The sequence below is a fragment of the Lynx rufus genome, unplaced genomic scaffold (genome assembly GCF_022079265.1).
Source record: "Lynx rufus isolate CCGP_SWC_20201006 ecotype Redwood Valley unplaced genomic scaffold, mLynRuf1.p SCAF_3, whole genome shotgun sequence".
Taxonomy (NCBI): domain Eukaryota; kingdom Metazoa; phylum Chordata; class Mammalia; order Carnivora; family Felidae; genus Lynx; species Lynx rufus.
In genome coordinates, this window is record NW_025814845.1 from 145067355 (window position 1) to 145088862 (window position 21508).

The window sequence follows — 21508 nt, forward strand, 5'->3', positions numbered from 1 at the left end:
GTACATAGAAACAGAAAATGAAATGGAGGTTGTCAGGGGTTGGGGTGAGGGGTCAATGGAGAGTTTCTGCTCAAAGTGTACAGCATTTCAGTTACGCAAAATGAATAAAGGCTAAGGATCTGCTGTATGACAATGCTGTATTGTATACTTAAAAATCTGTGGGGTAGATCTTATTTTAAGTGTTCTTACCACAGTGAAAAAAATAAAGAAGTGTCAGTGGCAACTCATTACTTTCTGAAAATGTGTTATGATACCCTGTAGATACTGCGTTTCTTTTTAATTATAAAATATAATTATAAATTATAATATATTTTCCTATTGTATCTATATATGTTAAAGAACAAAACATAAATGAATTATATATACCTTCTGAATAATTGCAATGTTTCCTAATACATTTGCAAGCAGCCACTCTTGAGAGCTATCAATCTCACAGTTCACAGAGACCCAGGGGACTGGAAAGCCAAGTGACTGAAAAACACTTGTCACTTAAATGTTTCCAAAGGGAAAGGGAAACAAGTGAACTTCTAAAATGTGCTATTTATTAGAAATAGGAAGATTTTAGGAATAAGATAAGACCATTAATGTAAAAAAGGTAAAACAAAACTGTTTTGTCATATGATTAAAAATATACTAAGTGATAGCCATAAGTTTTCATTCTGAGAGTAGTAAACTGCTCATTCTTATTTATTCACCACCAAACAATCAGAGCTTTTCCAAAGGAGAGAGGTAGAGAAAGTGGGAATGACTTCCCAGTGTACATTTTTTACTGAACTAAATTATGACTCCACAGAGTCAGACTTCATTTTAATTTGACATGTCCAAAAGAAAATGCCATTTTTATAGCCAGAGGTAACTGGAAGTTGGCATATTTGTTATTATGTAACATAAACACTTCAAACTTGTTTGTAAATGACTTAGTTTACTTCATGTATTTTCATATGTAACTTGATAGCATAAGCAGTATTTTAAGCATATTTTAATTTCTATTAAGTAGAAATGTAACAAAAATACATATTTTAAAGTACTTATGAGAATTCATTTTGAAAAACATTTATAAGATGTATTTTTCTTCCATTATCTTGAAATAGTTGGATTTTATTTTCATGAATATATTTTTTAAATGTACTAAAGAAATATTTTGGCATTCTTTTTTTTATGGCATACTTTTTTTGTGAATTTAACTACTCAGCTTCTGTTGGATGAGATTTAACACAAAGTAATCTTGAGAAAATTAATGTTAAACTGTTCCTAAATTTCAGAAATTATCAGAGTAGACTATTTCCTTTTAAATAATATTACAGCATAATGTGGTTTTAAAATTATCAAAATATGATTTTCAAAGCCAAAGATAAAATAAGACATTGTTGAAATTCTGGTAAAAGAACAATGCAAAATAATTCCAATAATGACAAATTCACTCATCACAAACAGAATGTAATATAATGGAAAACAGTCTATACTGAAAGATCTACAAAAAGAGAAAAGCTGTAATTATACTATAAAGATTAGAATTTTTGCAAATGATATTATTCTTAGAAAGCAGATGTCTTAGTCACTTTGGGCTACCATAACAAAATACCATACACTGAGTGGCTTAACCAGTGAATATTTACATTCTTAGACTTCTGGAAGCTCAAAGTTCAAATGAGGGTACCTGCATAGTGAGATTCTGGTGACAGCTCTCTACCTGGATTCCAGCTATATCTTTCTTGCTACGTCTTACACTGCAGACAAAAATAAACTCAAAATTAATTGCCGACCTAAATGTGAGATCCAAAACCATAAAATGCCTAGAAGAAAATATAGGCAGTAATTTATTTGATATTGGCCATAGAGAAGTTTTTCTAGATATTTTTCTTTTGGCAAGGGAAACAAAAGCAAAATTAAACTATTGGGACTATATCAAAATAAAAAGCTTTTCAAGAGCAAAGGAAACCATCAACAAAACAAAAAGGCAACCTACTAAATGGGAGAAGATATTTTCAAATGATATGTCCAATAAGGGGTTAACATCCAAAATATATAAAGAACATACACAACTCAACACCAAAAAAAAAAATAAAATTAAAAAATGTGCAGAGGACCTGAACAGACATTTCTCCAAGGACAACATGTAGATTGCCAACAGACACATAAAAAGGTGTTTAACATCACCAACCATTGGGGAAATGCAAATCAAAACCACATGAGATATCATCACCTCAAACCTGTCAGAATGGCTAAAAGTCTGAGATTCTAATGTATTTTCTTTCTTTAAAATGTACCTCATTTAACTACATGCCTAAAAACAATTCTATTTTTGTATATTTTTAAATATACAAAATATTGTCAATTACTCAACGTTAATCTGGTGATGTTGCAAAAACACAGGGTAAGTAAATGAGCACTGCATGCAAATGAGTTCAATATCTTACTGTCTGAAGAGAGAGATAGAAAACTGTTCGGTGTTTCTCAGTAGAATGGGTACTTTTATTTTCTGACTTCAGTCATTGCCTGATTTCTTAAAATATAGTATTATTTCCTAAAATTACAGTCATCAGATTTTTGGGGTTCACTCAGAGTTTTTAGAAAGAATCCTAACTTGAGATAAGAAAAATTTAAACAAGCTCAGTTAAATATATTTTCTGTTCAGTATAAAGTGACCCATTCTGTTATTCTTGACCCTATATACTCATAGGTCATGATTAAGAGTATGATATTTGTCTGAAAGCACACACACATGTGCAAATCCTATTGTCTCTGCTAGATCGGATTTGCATCAAGTTGCTTAATATCATATCCATAAAACAGGCAAAATATTTCAATCCACTATACAGGACTACCAGAAATATTAAATAATTTGATACTTGAAAAGCACTTAGCATCATACCTGGACAACAGTAAAAATTATGTATTTCTTAATAACTGGCATTCTGCCTCAGTAGACATTCTGTCATCCTATCCTGAGCTTGCCTATTCCCTGAGAACATTCAAGGACTGCTTATTATTTGAACTATTTAAAACTATTAAATACTATTACAAAACAAATCAAAATGCTTTAAGTAGAAAAAGACATGAGAGGCCAAAGATTTTCAAAGACTCAGAAGGTGATTATAACCAAGAAATAACTGTAAGTGAGAAAATACTAAAAATCGAGGTTAAATTAAGGATTATAAAAGTGAATATATACAATACATAATGCTCTAAAAGAATAAAAGGACAACAAAGAATATTTTACAATCCAGAAGAACTGATAAAAATAATTTGAGAAAAAGGACTAATATTGAATACAGGAAAATAAGAGCCATTATATATGTATGTATGTGTGTGTGTGTGTATATATATATATATATATATATATATATATATAATATTTTTGAAAAAATATAAAAGGAAAAGGAACAAATTATAAACTATAATTCAAGAAAATTTTCAAATATACAGAAAAAAAACCCATGTACTTGAGAATATTAATCCAGGATGACCAGCATCAAAGCATACTCAATTATCATTACTCAACTTTAAAAATATACAAATATGTAATTGTTTTTTAGGAATGTAAGCAAATGAGGCATATTATAAAGAAAGAAAAAAAGTTAGAATCTTAGACTTTTAGATAGTATTACTTTATGTCAGGGGTATTGTAGTACACAGGAAAATACAACGTGAGCCAAGAACTTTATATCTATCAAAAATGGTCTTCAACTATAAAAGGCACAGAAACACAGTTATCAACATAAAAGAACTCTGGGAAACAGTGTCTATGAGTCCTTCCTTACAAATATCCTAGAGAATGAGCTTCATGCAACCAAAAGACTAGAAGGGCATTAAGAGAAAGACAGTGAACATTAAATATGATTGTTATTGTAATAATAAGGTAAGATAAAAAGAGATCTTACTAGGTTGTATAAGGAAGAGAGTATGAATTGGTTACATTTTCTGATGATGCATTAATGGTATTGCCATTAAAGGACTAGAGGAGAGTGGAGACTGAATATACCTGAAATTCACCTGTTTTCAGTAACCATCATTGGTTGTGGTGGTATAAATCCTGTTATTTAAAACAAAATTGGAGAGGCGCCTAGGTGGCTCAGTCAATTAAGCATCCAATGCTTGATCTTAGCTCAGGTCTTAATCTCAGGGTCACAAGTTCAAACCCCATGCTAGGTGTGAAGCCTACTTAAAATGAGTAAAGAGGAGGAAGCCAAGATGGCTGAACAGCATGGAAGTTTTTTGTGTCTCGTGTCCATGAAATACAACCAGAACAACAGTAAACCATCCTGCACACTAGAAAACTGATCTAAGGGTTAACACAATGATCTGAACAACCTAAACCACAGAATTCAGCAGGTATGCAGTGCAGAGAAGTGAACTTGGGAAGAGAGAAGCTGCGGAGGCCAGGGAGCTGCTTTTGCGGGTGGAAAGAGGACAGAGACAGGGCAGGGGAGAATACAGGAAAAGCACACCTCCCCAAAGAGAAAGTAGAAAATTGGAAACATCTGCAGGGACTAAACTAAAAATGGAGAGAGGAGAAAGGAGAGGGTTTAAATTCCATTAGGACTGCAAACAAGGAAAGTGCAGAGTCTGCAACTGCACAGCTGGATACCTGGCAGTGCTCTGGTGGGAAGGGGGAATCCTCAGGAGCAGAGCGGGGTCCAGGAAGTTCTTGGCCACATGGGCAAAACAGTTCCACTGCTGGAAGGACATTTGGTAGAGACTGTTGAGGCCAACTGGTCGCAGCAGACCCCAGAGAACGGCCACATTCACTGGTGCTGGAACCAGGTAGTTAAGGGTGAAGTCTGGTGCCAGATGTGTCTTGTGATTTTCCATAATCCCTGAAACGCGCTGCTACACTATCTCACGAACTTTTTCTGGGACAGGCTGGCACCTGGCTGCAGTCTTGGGGCACCGGCAGCAGCAGGGTCCAGCAAGCATTCTTGGGGGTGCAGCCGACATTTGGCCATTGCTTGGTGAGACTCTCCCACAGAGGAGAAGAATGGGTCAAAGCTGCAGTCCATCAGAAGTAAGGGGCCGGGGAAAACAGCCTCATCTAAGACAAAACTCAGGAGAGCGACACTGCCTGGGCTTGGTCATGGAGAGTGGAAGAGCGGGGAGGGATGAAAGCTGTAGACAAAGGACGGGTGTGTAATTGCTGATCCAGGAGAACCAACTGGGTAGCTGGGTGATGTCATTTTCACCACTCCAGTGCATGTGCAAATGCACCTGCGAGCCCCACAACATTCCACCCCAGTAGGCTGGCAGCGCCATCTAGTGGAGAACGGAGCCATTACACTAAGCCCCACAAAACTGAGCCAACCTCACTTCAAAAACACAAGTCTCACCACCTGCTTAGTTTGTGGCATATAAAGTCTCATAGTTTGACTTCTAGGGGAAACGAAGTAATTTCAGTGGTATTTCAACCTGTTAGCAGGTCCATCTATTCAATTTTCGTTCTTTTTTTTCTCTTTTTCACTTCTTTTCTTTTTCTTGAATACAGAAAGAGAAAACATTTTTTATTTTCAATTTTTATTAAAAATATTTTCTTTAATTTCTTAACTATATTTTTTACTTTTATGTAAATTTTTTCAAATTCTATTTTACTTCCATCATTTTATGTTAGTCTACTTCAATGTATTCACTGTTTCAAATTTTCACACTATTTCTTTTTTCTTTTTCTTTTTTCTCTTTTTCTTCTTTTCTTTTTCTTGAATACAGGAAGAGAAAAAAATCATTTTTATTTTCAATTGTATGAAAAATATTTTCTTTAATTTTTTAACAATATTTTTAAATTTTATGTAAATTTTTAAAAATTCTAACTAACTTCCATCATTTAATTTTAGTCTACTACAGTGTATTCACTTTTTCAAATTTGCAAATGATTTCCTTTTTTTCTTTTTTCTCTTTTTCATTTCTTTTCTTTTTCTTGAATACAGAAAAAATTATTTTTATTTTTAATTTTCACTAAAATATTTTTCTTTATTTTTTTCTCTACTATATTCTTTTTGTGTAAATTGTTTCAAATTCTATTTTACCTTCATCATTTCATTTTAGTCTACTTCAGTGTATTCATTTTTTTCAAATTCTCAAACGATTTCTTCCCCCCCCCCTTTTTTTCTGTACTATATCAAACCACTTTCAACATCCAGGCCAAAATAAGCTAGGATCTGGCATCATTCACCCAATTTTTTTCTGTGTGTGTTTTTAATTTTTTAATTTTAAAATATTTTTATTTATTTTTTTTATTTTAATTTTTTCTACCTCATGAATTCCTTTTCTCCCTTCAAAATGATAAAATGAAGGAATTCACTCCAAAAGAAAGAGCAGGAAGAAATGACAGCCAGGGATTTAACCAACACAGATAAAAGCAAGATGTCTGAACCAGAATTTACAATCACAATAATAAGAATACCAGCTGGAGCCGAAAATAGACTAGAATCCTTTCTGCAGAGATAAAAGAAGTAAAAACTAGTCAGGATGAAATAAAAAATTCTATAACTGAGCTGTAATCATGGATGAATGCTGTGGCAGCAAGGATGGATGAGACAGAACAAAGAATCAGTGATACAGAGGACAAACCTGTGGAGAATAATGAAGCAGATAAAAAGAGGGAGATTGAGGCAAAGAGCATGATTTAAGAATTAGAGAAATCAGTGACTCATTAAATAGGAACAACATCAGAATCATAGGGGTCCCAGAAGAGGAAGAGAGAGACATAGGGGTAAAAGGGTTATGTGAGCAAATCATAGAGGAAAACTTTCCTAACCTGGGGAAAGACACAGACATCAAAATCCAGGAATCATAGAGAACTCCCATTAGATTCAACAAAAACCGACCATCAACAAGGCATATCATAGTCAAATTCACAAAATACTCAGGCAAGGAGAGAATCCTAAAAGCAGCAAGGGAAAAAAAAGTCCCTAACCTACAAGGGAAGGCAGATCAGGTTTGCAGCAGACCTATCCACTGAAAATTAGCAGGCCAGAAAGGAGTGACAGGATATATTCAGTGTGCTGAATCAGAACAATATGCAGCCAAGAATTCTTTATCCAGCAAGGCTGTCATTCAAAATAGAAGGAGAGATAAAAAGTTTCCCAGACAAACAAAAATTAAAGGAGTTTGTGAGCACTAAACCAGCCCTGCAAGAAATTTTAAGGGGGACTTTCTGAGGGGAGAAAAGATGAATTATATATATATATATATATATATATATATATATATATTTATATATAAAGACGAAAAACAACAAAGAGTAGAAAGGACCAGAGAACACCACCAGAAACTCCAACTCTACAAGAAACATAATGGCAATTAACTAGTATCTTTCAGTACTCACTCTAAATGTCAATGGACTAAGTGCTCCAATCAATAGACAGGGTAACAGAATGAATAAGAAAACAAGATCCATCTACATGCTGTTTACAAGAGACCCACTTTAGACTGAAAGACACCTTCAGATTGAAAGTAAGGGGATGGAGAACCATCAATCATGCTATGGTCAACAAAAGAAAGATGAGTAGCCATACTTATATCAGACAATCTAGAAAGCCTGTATCAAGAGATGCAGAAGGGCATTATATCATAATTAAGGGGTCTATCCACCAAGAAGACCTAACAATTGTAAACATTTATGTGCCAAATGTGGAGCACCCAAAAATATAACTCAATCACAAACATAAAGAAACTCATCGATAGTAATACCATAATAATAGGAGACTTCAACACCCCACTCACAGCAATGGACAGATCATCTAATCAAAAATCAGCAAGGAAACAATGGTTTTGAATGACACATTGGACCAGATGGACTTAACAGATATACTCAAACATTTCATCCTAAAGCAGAATATACATTCTTCTCCAGTGCACATGGAATGTTCTCCAGAATAGATCATATACTGGGACACAAATCAGCCCTCATCAAGTACAAAAAGATCGAGATGATACCGTGCATATTTTCAGAGCACAACATTATGATACTTGAAATCAACCACAAGAAAAAATTTAGAAAGGTAACAAATAATTGGAGACTGAAAAACATCCTACTAAAGAATGAAGGGGCTAACCAAGTAGTTAAAGAGGAAATTAAAAAGTACATGGAAGCCAATGAAAATGATAACACCACAACCCAAAACCTCTGGGATGCAGCAAAGGCAGTCATAAGAGGAAAGTATATAGCAATCCAGGCCTCCCTAAAGAAGGAAGAAAGATCTCAGATATACAAGCTCACCTTATGCCTTTAGGAGCTGGAAAAAGAACAGCAAATACAACCCAAAACCAGCAGAAGACAGGAGATAATAAAGACTAGAGCAGAAATCAATGCTATTAAAACCAAAAAACACAGTAGAACAGATCAATGAAGCCAGAAGCTGGTTCTTCGAAAGAATTAAGAAAACTGATAAACCACTAGTCAGTTTGATCAAAAAGAGAAAGGAAAGGACCCAAGTAAATAAAATCAGGAATCAAAGAGGAGAGCTCACAACCAACACAGCAGAAATAAAAATAATAAGAGAGTATTATGAGAAATTATATGTCAATAAAATGGCCAATCTGGAAGAAATGGACAAATTCCTAGAAACACATACACTACCAAAACTGAAACAGGAAGAAATAGAAAATTTCAACACACCCATAACCAGTACGGAAATTGAATTAGTTATCAAAAAACTCCCAAACAAAAAGAGTCCAGGGCCAGATGGCTTTCTAGGGGAATTCTACTAAACATTTAAGAAAGAGTTAACACCTAGTCTCTTGAAGCTGTTCCAAAAAATAGAAATGTAAGGAAAACTTCCAAACTTTTTCTGTGAAGCCAGCATTACCTTGATTCCAAAACCAGACAGAGACCCCACTAAAAAGGAGAACCATAGGCCAATTTCCCTGATGAACATGGATACAAAAATCCTCAACAAGATATTAGCCAACCGGATCCAACATTACATTATAAAAATTATTCACCATGACCAAGTGGGATTTATACCTGGGATGCAAGGCTAGTTCAATATCCGCAAAACAATGAACATGATTCATTACATCAATAAAAGAAAGCACAAGAACCATATGATCCTCTCAATAGATGCAGAGAAAGCATTTGACAAAATACAGCCTCCTTTCTTGATAAAAACCCTCAAGAATGTAGGGATAGAAGGAGCATACTCAAGATCATAAAAGCCATATATGAACCATGCAATGCTAACATCATCCTCAATGGGGAAAACCTGAGAGCTTCCCCCCTAAGGTCAGGAGCAAAACAGGGATGTCCACTCTCACCACTGTTATTCAACATGCTATTGGAAGGCTTAGCCTCTGCAATCAGACAACACAGTGGAATAAAAGGCATCCAAATCGGCCAGGAGGAAGTCAAACTTTCACTCTTCACAGATGACATGACACTCTACATGGAAAATACAAAAGATTCCACCAAAAACTGCTATAATTGATTCATGAATTCAGCAATTTTGCAGGATATAAAATCAATGCATAGAAATCGGTTGCATTCCTCAACACCAACAATGAAGTGACAGAAAGAGAAATCAAGGAATTGATCCCATTTACAGTTGCATAAAAAACCATAAAATACCTAGGAAAAAATCTAACCAAAGAGGTGAATAATCTATACACTGAAAACTATAGAAAGCTTATGAAAGAAATTGAAGAAGACACAACAAAAAATGGATAAAGATTCCGTACTCCTGGATAGGAAGAACAAATATTGTTAAAATGTCAATACTACCCAAAGCAATCTACATATTCCATGCAATCCCTATCAAAATAACACCAGCATTCTGCACAGAACTAGAACAAATAATCTTACAATTTGTATGGAACCAGAAAAGACCCCAAATAGCTAAAGCAATCTTGAAAAAGAAAACCAAAGCAGGAGACATCATATTCCCTGACTTCAAGCTATACTACAAAGCTGTCATCATCAAGACAGTATGGTACTGGCACGAGAACAGATACCCAGATCAATGGAACAGAATAGAGAACCCAGAAATGGACACACAAACGTATGGCCAACTAATCTTTGACAAAGCAGGAAAGAATATCCAATGGAATAAAGACAGTCTCTTCAGCAAGTGGTGCTGGGAAAACTGGACAGTGACATGCAGAAGAATGAACCTGGACCACTCTCTTACACCATACACAAAAGTAAACTCAAAATGGTTGGAAGACCTAAATGTAAGACAGGAAGCCATCAAAATCCTAGAGGAGAAAGCAGGCAAAAACCTCTTTGATCTTGGCCACAGCAACTTCTTACTCAACACGTCTCTGGAGGCAAGGAAAACAAAAGCAAAAATGAACTACTGGGATCTCATCAAAATAAAAAGCCTCTGCACAGTGAAGGAAACAATCAGCAAAACTAAAAGGCAACTGACAGAATGGGAGAAGGTATTTGCAAATGACATATCAGATAAAGGGTTAGTATCCAAAATCTATCAAGACCTTATCAAACTCACACCCAAAAAACAAATGATCCAGTGAAGAAATGGGCAAAAGATATGAATAGACACTTCTCCAAAGAAGACATCCAGATGGCCAACCAACACATGAAAAAATGCTCAACTTCACTCATCATCAGGGAAATACAAATCAAAACCACAATGAGATACCACCTTATACCTGTCAGAATGGCTAACATGAACAACTCAGACAACAACAGATGTTGGTGAGGATGTGGAGAAAGAGGATCTCTTTTGCATTGTTGGTGGGAATGCAAGCTGGTGCAGCCACTCTGGAAAACAGTATGGAGGTTCCTCAAAAAACTAAAAATAGAACTACCCTATGACCCAGCAGTTGCACCACTAGGCATTTATCCAAGGGATACAGGTGTGCTGTTTCAAAGAGACACATGCACCCCAATGTTTATAGCAGCACTATCAACAATAGTCAAAGTATGGAAAGAGCCCAAATGTCTATTGATGGATGAATGGATAAAGAAGACATGGTATATATATACAATGGAGTATTACTCGGCAATCAAAAAGAATGAAATCTTGCCATTTGCAACTACATAGATGGAACTAGAGGGTATCATGCTAAGCGAACCTAGTCAGAGAAAGACAAATATCATATGACTTCACTCATATGAGGACTTTAAGACACAGAACAGATGAGCAAAAAGGAAGGGAACCAAAACCAATATAAAAACAGGGAGGGGGACAAAACATAAGAGACTCTTAAATATGGAGAACAAACAGAGGGTTACTGGAGGGGGTGTGGGAGGAGGGATGGGCTAAATAGGTAAGGATCATTAAGGAACGTACTCCTGAAATCATTGTTGCACTATATGCTAACTATTCTGGATATAAATTTATAATAAATAAATAAATAAAATTAAAAATTAAAAAAAAATTCTCCTTTGTGGGAGGAGTTATAAATGCTCATGGGAATGTTATTGTATATAATGAAATTAAATAGATCTACTGAATCAAAATATTTCTGAGAGTTTTCTATATCATATCACTGTATGCAATTCATGAATTACAATTAAACATCTGTAGTGTAAAATTTTCATACTGAGTATAATATCCAAACAAAAAGTTTAATTGCATTGGAGACATTTCAGTATTGCAAAGTTAAAATGGCAGTAGGAATCCCATGGAGATGAATCTCTACCAAAAAAAAAAAAAAAAGCACTCTGCCTTCTGCTGTGTGCAGTTATTTCTGGGGTAATTACATTGCTAGGTCCTTGTGAATTAGCACTGGGTGTGGCCATGTTAGTCTCATTAGAATAAATTTCAAAGAATCGTGGCTCATTTTTGGTTAAAACTTTTAACCAAATGAACTGACATGTTCATTTCTCTTTTTCTTTCTGCCACTGAAAAGAGAATTCTAAGGCCTCATTCAGGGATGGCAGAGCAATAAAATGGAAAGAGTCAATTTCCTGAATCACAAAATACACAAAACTTCCTTGTAACAGTGTATCCATTTGGGCCCTTAAATTAAAGGGAAATAAAATACATTGTACCAAACCACTGAATCTTGGGGGCAGATGTTAATGACAGGAGCCAGTGTTATCCCACTAATACAAAGCCTGACAGATCTCTGTCCACAACTGGTTAACTATATTTGGATGTATACCTAACATTTCTAAAAAGCACATTCTCATTTATTGAAGCAAACAGTACTCTCCTTGTAAAATTGGGTGAAATATCAAGATATACATGAAACGCTAGTACAGTTCATGATATGCCAGTGGCTCTCAGTAAATGACAATATTGTTAACAATATTTTATAAAAGCAAGCTAACATTTCCATAACTTCTAATTTTTAAATTTTCTGAAACTCTTGAAAAAAGTTTATAAAATTTTACAAAGAAGATACTAGTTAATAGAAGACATTGGATTTAGTCATGTACATGCCTTACCTCCTTGAAGAAATAGCAAACTCATGGGTAAAACTCTATGTTGTTCTTTTATATCCTCTTAAACGCCTAATACAAATCCTGACACATAGTCATGAAACAAAATTAATCATAGATTAGGGATATTATCATGACATTCATCTACCTAACCTAGTGTGAATAAACGTTAGTTTAAATTCCTCCACAGTACTATTAACATGTACCAGAACTCAAATGGCTTCTGTCCCCATGTATCCCCAACCACTTAATTTACATGTGGTTATTCTCAAACAGTTTTCTACTGTTACGTTATTTTATGAACTATTTCCAATTATTTTCTCTATTCAACTTGAAGAAAAGATAAAATTCAAATTAGGAATATAGTATTTTCCTCTCTGAATAGAACAAGTCTGACCTTGTTTGACATAGACATCTTTCTATTGTAAATCTATAATGGTTTGGTAGCACAGATCTCGCTAGGACATTGCTAATTCTCAGAGCACTTTATCGCCAGAATATGTATGTATAATCAATAATTAAACTAAGAACTCATACACCCTTGCATTTCTATTCTATTTCTCTCTGATAAACATTCACCTTACTTCCAAGGTGATTCTACTTCACTTACCAAAAACGTTCATTTTATAATATAAATTCTCAGCCTTTATAATTCCAGTGCTCATCTATAAATGTGATGAGTCATATTAGGGTATGAATTGGGGAAATGAAGAGATAAGAAGAAAGAGAGAGACCATGATATTATTAGGCTTTAAAAAGTGCCATATAACTCTGGAGTAATGAGACATTTTCTAACCGCTGTGAGGGTTTTTTTAAGAGCACTTTTCAAAAGGAAATTATTAAAAACTTCAGAACAATGTTAACATAACTTAAAATACACTTTGGAGAAAAACTTTCATTTAGTGGTAAAGATTTAAAACATTAAAAAATGAATTATTTAAATTATGCCTTATATTCAATCTCAAAACCGTTTAATGATCAGTATTAACTTAGGTTCAAGAAATTTTGACACTTGAGTTCTGATGCTTCAAATTCTTAACTGTCAAATAAAACAGTTAAGTTAAGCCAACATGGAATTAGAAAGATAACTATACATATTAACAAAAATAGGAAAGTCAATTGATCTATCACTACAATCTGTCAGGAATACACCAAAACTTAAAGGTCAGTGTTGAGGAATTAAATGCAATGTCAGAGTGTATGTATTTATACCTTTCAAAAATGAAGCAAATGATATAAGAAAACAGTCATGATTTCCTATTGAAACTAACCTGGATATCTTTAACAGAGCACAAAGGATGCTCTTTCCACTGTGAGGGTACAGGGGACTCTCATGGAAGCTCAGCTATTTTCAAAACACAAAGGTGAATGATTATAGATGCTTGATGGAATGGACTTCCTAGTTACACTTGGGATATTTGTAATCTTAAATTGTATAGGCCAGGGGACAATGCTTAAAATTCAGAGGCAGCAAGGCCAGAGAACAAATCACGTTGCCTTGACCTTTAGAAGTCTCTGAGGATGGAAAAGGGGGCATGCTTCTAAGATAAACATAGATAGTAAGCTAGTGTTAGTGGATTTGCAAACAATATTGGTAATTAATAAGAGGTTTGTGAAAAGTTCCCATCAAACTGCAATAGAAAGTCTAAGTCTGGAGTGATGTCATCAAGACGGTGTCTGTTGATGGATATTTAGATTGTTTCCAATTCTTGGCCACTATAATGAATGCTGCAGTGCACAAAGGAATGCAGGGACACTGAAATTATTCTCTGTAGCCAAATATCCAGAAGTAGAATTCCAAATCTCATAGTAACCACAAAGGAAAATCCTGTAGTTACACAAAAGATTATAATGAAGGAGTAAACCATATTGCTTCAAAAAGTCATCAAATCACAAAGGAAGACAGCAAGATAAAAAGGAACAATGGATCTACAAAACAGAAAAGGATAAGAGAATAGTTAAGTCCTTATCAATTATTCCATTGTAAACATATTAAACTCTCTAATGAGGAGAGCTAGAATAGCTACATGGATAGAAAAACAAGACCTAACTATGTGCTGCCTATAAGAGACTCACTTTAGCTTTAAGGAAACTCATACACTTGAGAGTGAAGAGAGGGAAAAAGATATTTCAGACAATGTTAATCATAAAAAGGCAGGGATAGCTATACTTATAGCAGACAAAATAGACTTTAAGCTACAAATGGTCAAGAGAGACAAAAAATCGTTATTATATAATGATAAAGGGATCAGTACATCAAGAATATACAATAATTGTAAATATTTGTGCACCCAACTTAGAGGACCTCAATATATAAATACTAACATAAGTAAAAGGAGAAATAAACAGCAATACAGTATTTGGGGGATTTAATGCCTGACTCTCAACAACAGATAGGTGATCCAGACAGAGATTCAATAAGGAAACATCATATTTGAGCAACACTATAGACTAAAGAGACCTAACAGATATATACAGAACATTCCATTCAAAAACAGCAGGATATATAACTTTCTAAAGAGAACATGAAACACTTTCTAGGATAGTTAGCAGAAAAAAAGGAAATAATAAATATTATAGCAGACATAAATGAAATAGAGAACAGGAAATCAAAATACAAGGTTATAAAACAAAGTATTGTTTCTTTGAAAAGATTGAGAAACATTTAGCTAGATTAATCAGGAAAAAAGAGAAAAGACCCAAATCAATAAAACGATAAATAAAAGGGGAGACATTACAATGGATACCATAGAAATACAAAGGATCATAACAGACTACCATGAGCAACACTAAGTCAACAAACTGGACAACGTGGAAGAAATGGATAAATTCCTAGAAACATACAAACTACTAGGACTGAATCATGAGGAAATAGAAAATATGAACAGACTACTAGTGAGGGACTGAATCAGGAATTAACAACCTCCTAACATAGAAACACCTGGGACCAAATGTTTTCACTCCCAAACATTTAAGGATGAATTAACATCAGTCCTTCTCAAACTCTTCCAAAGTATTAAACAGAAGGGAAAATTTTATTTTACAAGGTCTACATTACTCACTTACCAAAGCCAGAAAAGGACACTGCAATGAAAGAAAACTAAAGGCCAATATCCTTGATGAATACAGATGTAAAAAGTCTCAACAAGTTCTAGTAAGCCAAATTCAACACCACATTAGGACCATATACCACGATCAAGTAGGATTCATCCCTGGAATGTAAGAATGTTTCTACAGTGCCAATCAATAATCTGATACATCATATTAACAGAAGATAAAAATCATATCATTTCAGTAGATGCAGAAAAAACAACAAAATTCAGCGTCCATTCGTTATAAAAAAATCTCAAGAAGTTAGGTATAGAAGAAACACCTCAGCATAATAAAGGTCATGTATTACAAGGCCACAGTGAACATATTCAATGGTGAATGGTTGAAGGTTTTTCCTCTAAAATCAGGAATAAGACAATGTGCCTATTCTCACCAATCCCGTTGGAAGTCCCATCAGAGCAATCAGGAAAGAAATACAACAACCCTAAATCAGAAAAAAAGATGTAAAATTATTTCTATTTGAAGATGTAATGTTTTATATAGAGAAAATCACAAATACCCCAACAAAACTATTAAATACAAAAATTCACTAAAGTTGCAGGATACAATAATCAGCATACAATAATTACTAGCATTTCCATATACTAACATTTTTAAAAAGGAAACAGTCACATTTACATTATCAAAAATATTTATACATTTAGAATAAATTTAATCAAGATGGTGAGAGACCAGTACACTGAAAACTGTAAGACATTGATAAAGAAATTGAAGATGACACAAATCAATGGAAACATATTTTCTGTTCATGAGTTGGAAAATCAGTATTGTTAAAATATCCATCCTACTCAAAGCCATCTATAGATTCAATGCCCTTCTTATGAAGAGTCCAATGGCATTTTGTTGAAATAGAAAAAAAAAATCCTAAAATTCATATAGTACCACAAAGGACCCCAAAAAGCCAAAACAATTCTGAGAAATAAGAGTAAAGCTAGAGGCATCATGGTTCTTGATTTCAAACTATATTGGTAAACTAGAGTAATCAAAATAGTATGATCCTGGCATAAAAACAGACACATATTAGTGGAACAGAATTAAAAATCTAGAAATAAACCAATGCATATACAATCAACTAATACTTGACAAGGAAGCCAAGAATACTCAATGGATGAAAGACAATATCTTCAATAATTCATGGTGGGATATTTGGATATTAACATGCAATGAATGAAATTAAGCACCACTCACAAAAATTAACTTGAATTGCATGTAAATTCTGAAACAATAAAACCCTTAGAAGGAAACAGATAAAGCTTCTTGACATGTGTCTTGGCAATAATTTCTTGCATAGGACACTTAAAGCACAAGCAACAAAAATCAAATCAAACAGGTACACCTAGGCCAAACTAAAAAGCTTCTGCACAGCAAAAGAAATAATCAACAATCTATGTATTGGTAACTATGTAATGGGAGAAAATATCTGCAAGCCACACATCTGATAAAGGGATTAATATCCCAAATAGATATAAGGACTCCTACAGTTCAATAGCATACACACGCACACACACACACACACACGCACGCACACACACACACACGCACACACACACACACACACACACACACAAATCTTCAAAAATGACCAGACCTGAACATTTTTTCCAAAGACAATATTCAAGTGGCCAAAAAGTACATGAAAAAGTGCTTAATATGACTTACCATTAAGGAAATGTAAATAAAGTTCACACTGAACAATCATCTCACGCTTGTTAGAAAGGTTAGAATAGAATCAATGGTTAGAATAGAATCAGTAGAACAGAATAGAATGGTTAGAATCGAAACAAAAGACAAGCAATAAAAATGCTAAAACTGTGGAGAAAAAGGAATGCTTATACACAGTTGGCAAGAATGTAAATTGGTGCAGCCACTATGAAAAGCAGCATGAACATTCCTCAAAGAATTAAAAATAGATCTACCATATCATCCAGCAATTACGCTGCTGGTTATTTATCCAAAGGAAATAAAATCAGTGTCCTGAAGAGATATCTGCATCCCTGTAATCATAATAGCCTAGACAATGGAAGCAATCTAAGTGTCCATCAACAGACGATGGATAAAGCATTTGAGGTATGCGTATACCAAGAAACATTATTTATCCATAAACATAAGGAAATACTGCCATTTGTGACAACATGGATGGACTTTGTGGGCATTATGCTAAGTGCAATAAGTCAGAGAAATACAAATACCATATGATCTCACTTATATGTGGAATATATAAAAAACTCAAATAGAAATCAATTCATGGTTCCAGTGCAAGGGGGTGGGGAGTGGGCAAATAAGGTGAAGGTGGTCAAAATGTACAACACTCTAATAATAAGATAAATACGTTCTGAGGATGTAGTGTACAACATGAGTAATGTTAATAAGACTGTATTATATTCTTGAAAATTGCTGAGAAAGTTGATCTTAGAAGTTCTCAACACAAGGGAAAAATATTTTAACTATGTGAGGTGATAGATTTTAACTAATCTTACTGTGGTAATCATTTTGCAATACGTGCATATATCAAACACTGGTTTTAAACCTTAAATGTATACAACATTATATGTCAATTATATCTCAGTAAAGGTGGGGTGGAATCAAAGTCCCTCTCTTAGTTTCTGAAATTAAGTTAATGGTAGAATGACAGACCCATATTGTTCTAATAAAGTTGGCAACACATCACACATTTTAATTTTTTGTTTATTTTTAAGGAGAAAACCAGCACATCACTGTAATAATGAGGTTGATATGAGAGATGGAGAAATCAACAGAGCAAGAAAGTGAGGCTGTGATTTTAGGAAGTAGTTTCTGATGAGAGGGTATTGAAGGTAGAGTAATGTCATGTTTGAACCAAGAGCAGTTAGAATTAAGAATTGCTGAAGGACTGTGACAGGTGAAGAGGCCTTGCTACAAATCAGGCAGAAATTTACATGGGGAGATATAATTTGATCTACTTTCATACACAATGACTATTACCCAACTGTATATATAGGTACTTTTTGTATCCAAAGTTTAAGGTTATAATCAGTTTTAATTTGTGAAATTCAGAATCCTCTGGTAGTAAATGGGGTAGCAAGATATACGTACCAAAGGAAGAGATGGAGATAGCCACTATTTTAGGAAAAAAAAACCCAACTTCTATGTGTTTCTCTGAAAGTGCTGGGAATATATAATTCAGGCCCAAGTTGTTTGTTTTTGTTTGTTTTGTTTTGTGTTTTTTAATTTTTTTAATGTTTATTTATTTTTGAGAGACAGAGAGAGACAGAGCATGAATAGGGGAGGGTCAGAGACAGAGGGAGACACAGAATCTGAGGCAGGCTGCAGGCTCTGAGCTGTCAGCACAGAGCCCTACATGGGGCTTGAACTCACGGACCGTGCTATCATGACCTGAGAGGAAGTCAGACCCTTAACCAACCGAGCCACCCAGGCGCCCCCAGCCTGAGTTGTTTGTTTGTTTATTTAGAGAGAGAGAGAGAGACAGTGTGAGTGGGGGAGGAGCAGAGAGAGAGGGAGAGAAAAAAATCCTAAGCAGGCTCCACACTGTCTGCTTAGAGCCCAATGTGGGGCCCAAACTCACAAAACAATGAGATCATGACTGAGCCAAAACCAAGAGCCACTTAACCGACTGAGCCACCCAGGTGCCCCAATTCAGTCCAGTTTAATCTTTTTTAAAGTCATCACTCTCTGCCAGCATTCTAGAGAAGCTGACTGTAAGAATGGCTGTTTTTAATATAAAACTCAACAAAGGTGAAATTTGTAGTCCCAGAAAGAGCATACTAAGCTTGAACTAGGAAAGTAGGAAAAGAAAAAGAATTTTGAGAGCTCCAGAGCCATTGATCAACCATTTAAAAGTCTTCAGGGGGCGCCTGGGTGGCGCAGTCAGTTAAGCGTCCGACTTCAGCCAGGTCAAGATCTCGCGGTCCGTGAGTTCGAGCCCCGCGTCAGGCTCTGGGCTCATGGCTCAGAGCCTGGAGCCTGTTTCCGATTCTGTGTCTCCCTCTCTCTCTGCCCCTCCCCCGTTCATGCTCTGTCTCTCTCTGTCCCAAAAATAAATAAACGTTGAAAAAAAAAATTAAAAAAAAAATAAAATAAAAAATAAAAGTCTTCAGAATCCAGAAATGAATTCCTTATTATTATCAGCAACAAAATGGAATAAAAATAATAATTAAATCAAGATATATTTGTAATGTTATTTATAACCCTTAAAAGACATACTAGCTTGTGTTTGGATTTATATACTCAGGTATAAATAATTATTTCCATAATTTAACTTTTTTATAATCTAATCCTCAAAGATTGTTAGCAAACAAAGACTAGGGTACGAGATTTCATTCATCTAGTTTTCATGCAAATTCATTGTTTTCCCATAATAAAATTCTGTTTTTAAATATTTATGCAAAAAATTTGGTCCAGAATACATAAAGAATTCTAGCAAGTCAATAATAAGAAGTCAATAACAAGTCAATAACAAATTTTAACAAAATAATAATAAAATTACATTTGAATTTTACTCTTTAAGAAATAGGCGAAGTACTTGAATAGACATTTCACCAATGTGGGGCCCCTGGGTGGCTCAGTTGGTTAAGCCTCCACCTCTTGGTTTAGGCTCAGGTCATGACCTCATGACCTCATGGGTTCAAGCCCCACATTGGGCTCTATGCTAACAGTGCTGTGGAGCCTGCTTGAGAGTGTCTCTCCCTCTCTCTCTCTCTCTCTCTCTCTCTCTCTCTCTGCTCCTCCCCTACTTGCTCTGTCTCTTTCTCAAGATAAGTAAATAAACTTAAAAAAATTTAAAAAAAGACACTTCACCAATGTATGAAAGGCTAATGTACAAGATGTTCAGCATCTTTATTAGAGAAATTAAAACCATAGTAAGATGTACTCTACATCCACTAGAATGACTATAATGATCATAGTCACCATAATAAAAAGATAAACAAGGACATAGGAAAACTGAAACCAATATATATTCTTGATGGGAGAGTAAAATTTTATAGTCACTTTGGGAATAAATTTACCATACAACTCAGGAATTCCATTCCAGTATCAATCAAATGAAATGAAAATATGCCTACATAAAGACCTGTAAGCAATTGTTCATCAAGTAACATTATTCATGGTAACTCAAAACTGGAAACAATCCAAATGTTCATTAGTTTGTGAAGTTACAAATAAAACATATTCTCCAAACAATGGAATACTATTTAGCAACAGAAAAAAAACTACAAATACATGTTACAACATGTTTACACACCAAGAACATTATGCTAAGTGAAAGCAGCCAGGTTCAAAAGGCAATGTATTACATGATTTCATTTATATGAAATGACCAGAAAAGCCAGACCTATTGGATCAGAAATCAGACCAATGATTGCCTAGCGCTAAGGATAAAAATCCTTATTGACTGTCAATGAGCATAAGGGGATTTTGTAGGGTGATAAAAGTTTCCTAAAACTAGATTGCAGTGGTGGTTATACAATTCAATCAATCTGCCAAAAAAAAAAATGAGTTGCATACTTATAATAGACAAAATTCACTTCAAGTTAATTATAGCTTAACAAAGCTTTAAAATCAATATTGAGTAAAGGATGCTAACAATGTACAAAATGAACTTCTGAAATCCTTTTGTGAAATGTATTCTGATAGAGGTCATGTTATAAAATTAATCCATGAAAATATATCATGTAACCACAGACAAGCTTCCTTTTGTTCCCAGAATTAAGATTTGTAGTCTGGAATTTAAAATAAATATTTTCTTCCTACACCCATATAGTATTTATCCTTTAGGTCAATAAATCATAATTTAGATGGAAAGCAGAATAATTCTTCCCTAATATGTCCTAACTCCTAAATCAAAATACGTATGATGCAAATGTTTGCAAGTTATAAAGGAGTACATCAATTTCACTTTATTTGAGAAAAAACAAGCCAACACAATATAAAACCCAGGCTCAGTTTTAAATAACTTCTTCTACATTTGCAATTTTACTTATTTATAAAAAGGGATTTTGATTTTTACAGATATTTGTGTGAACTGCTCATTTAGGAGATATCCCCAAACAGAGCATGGTT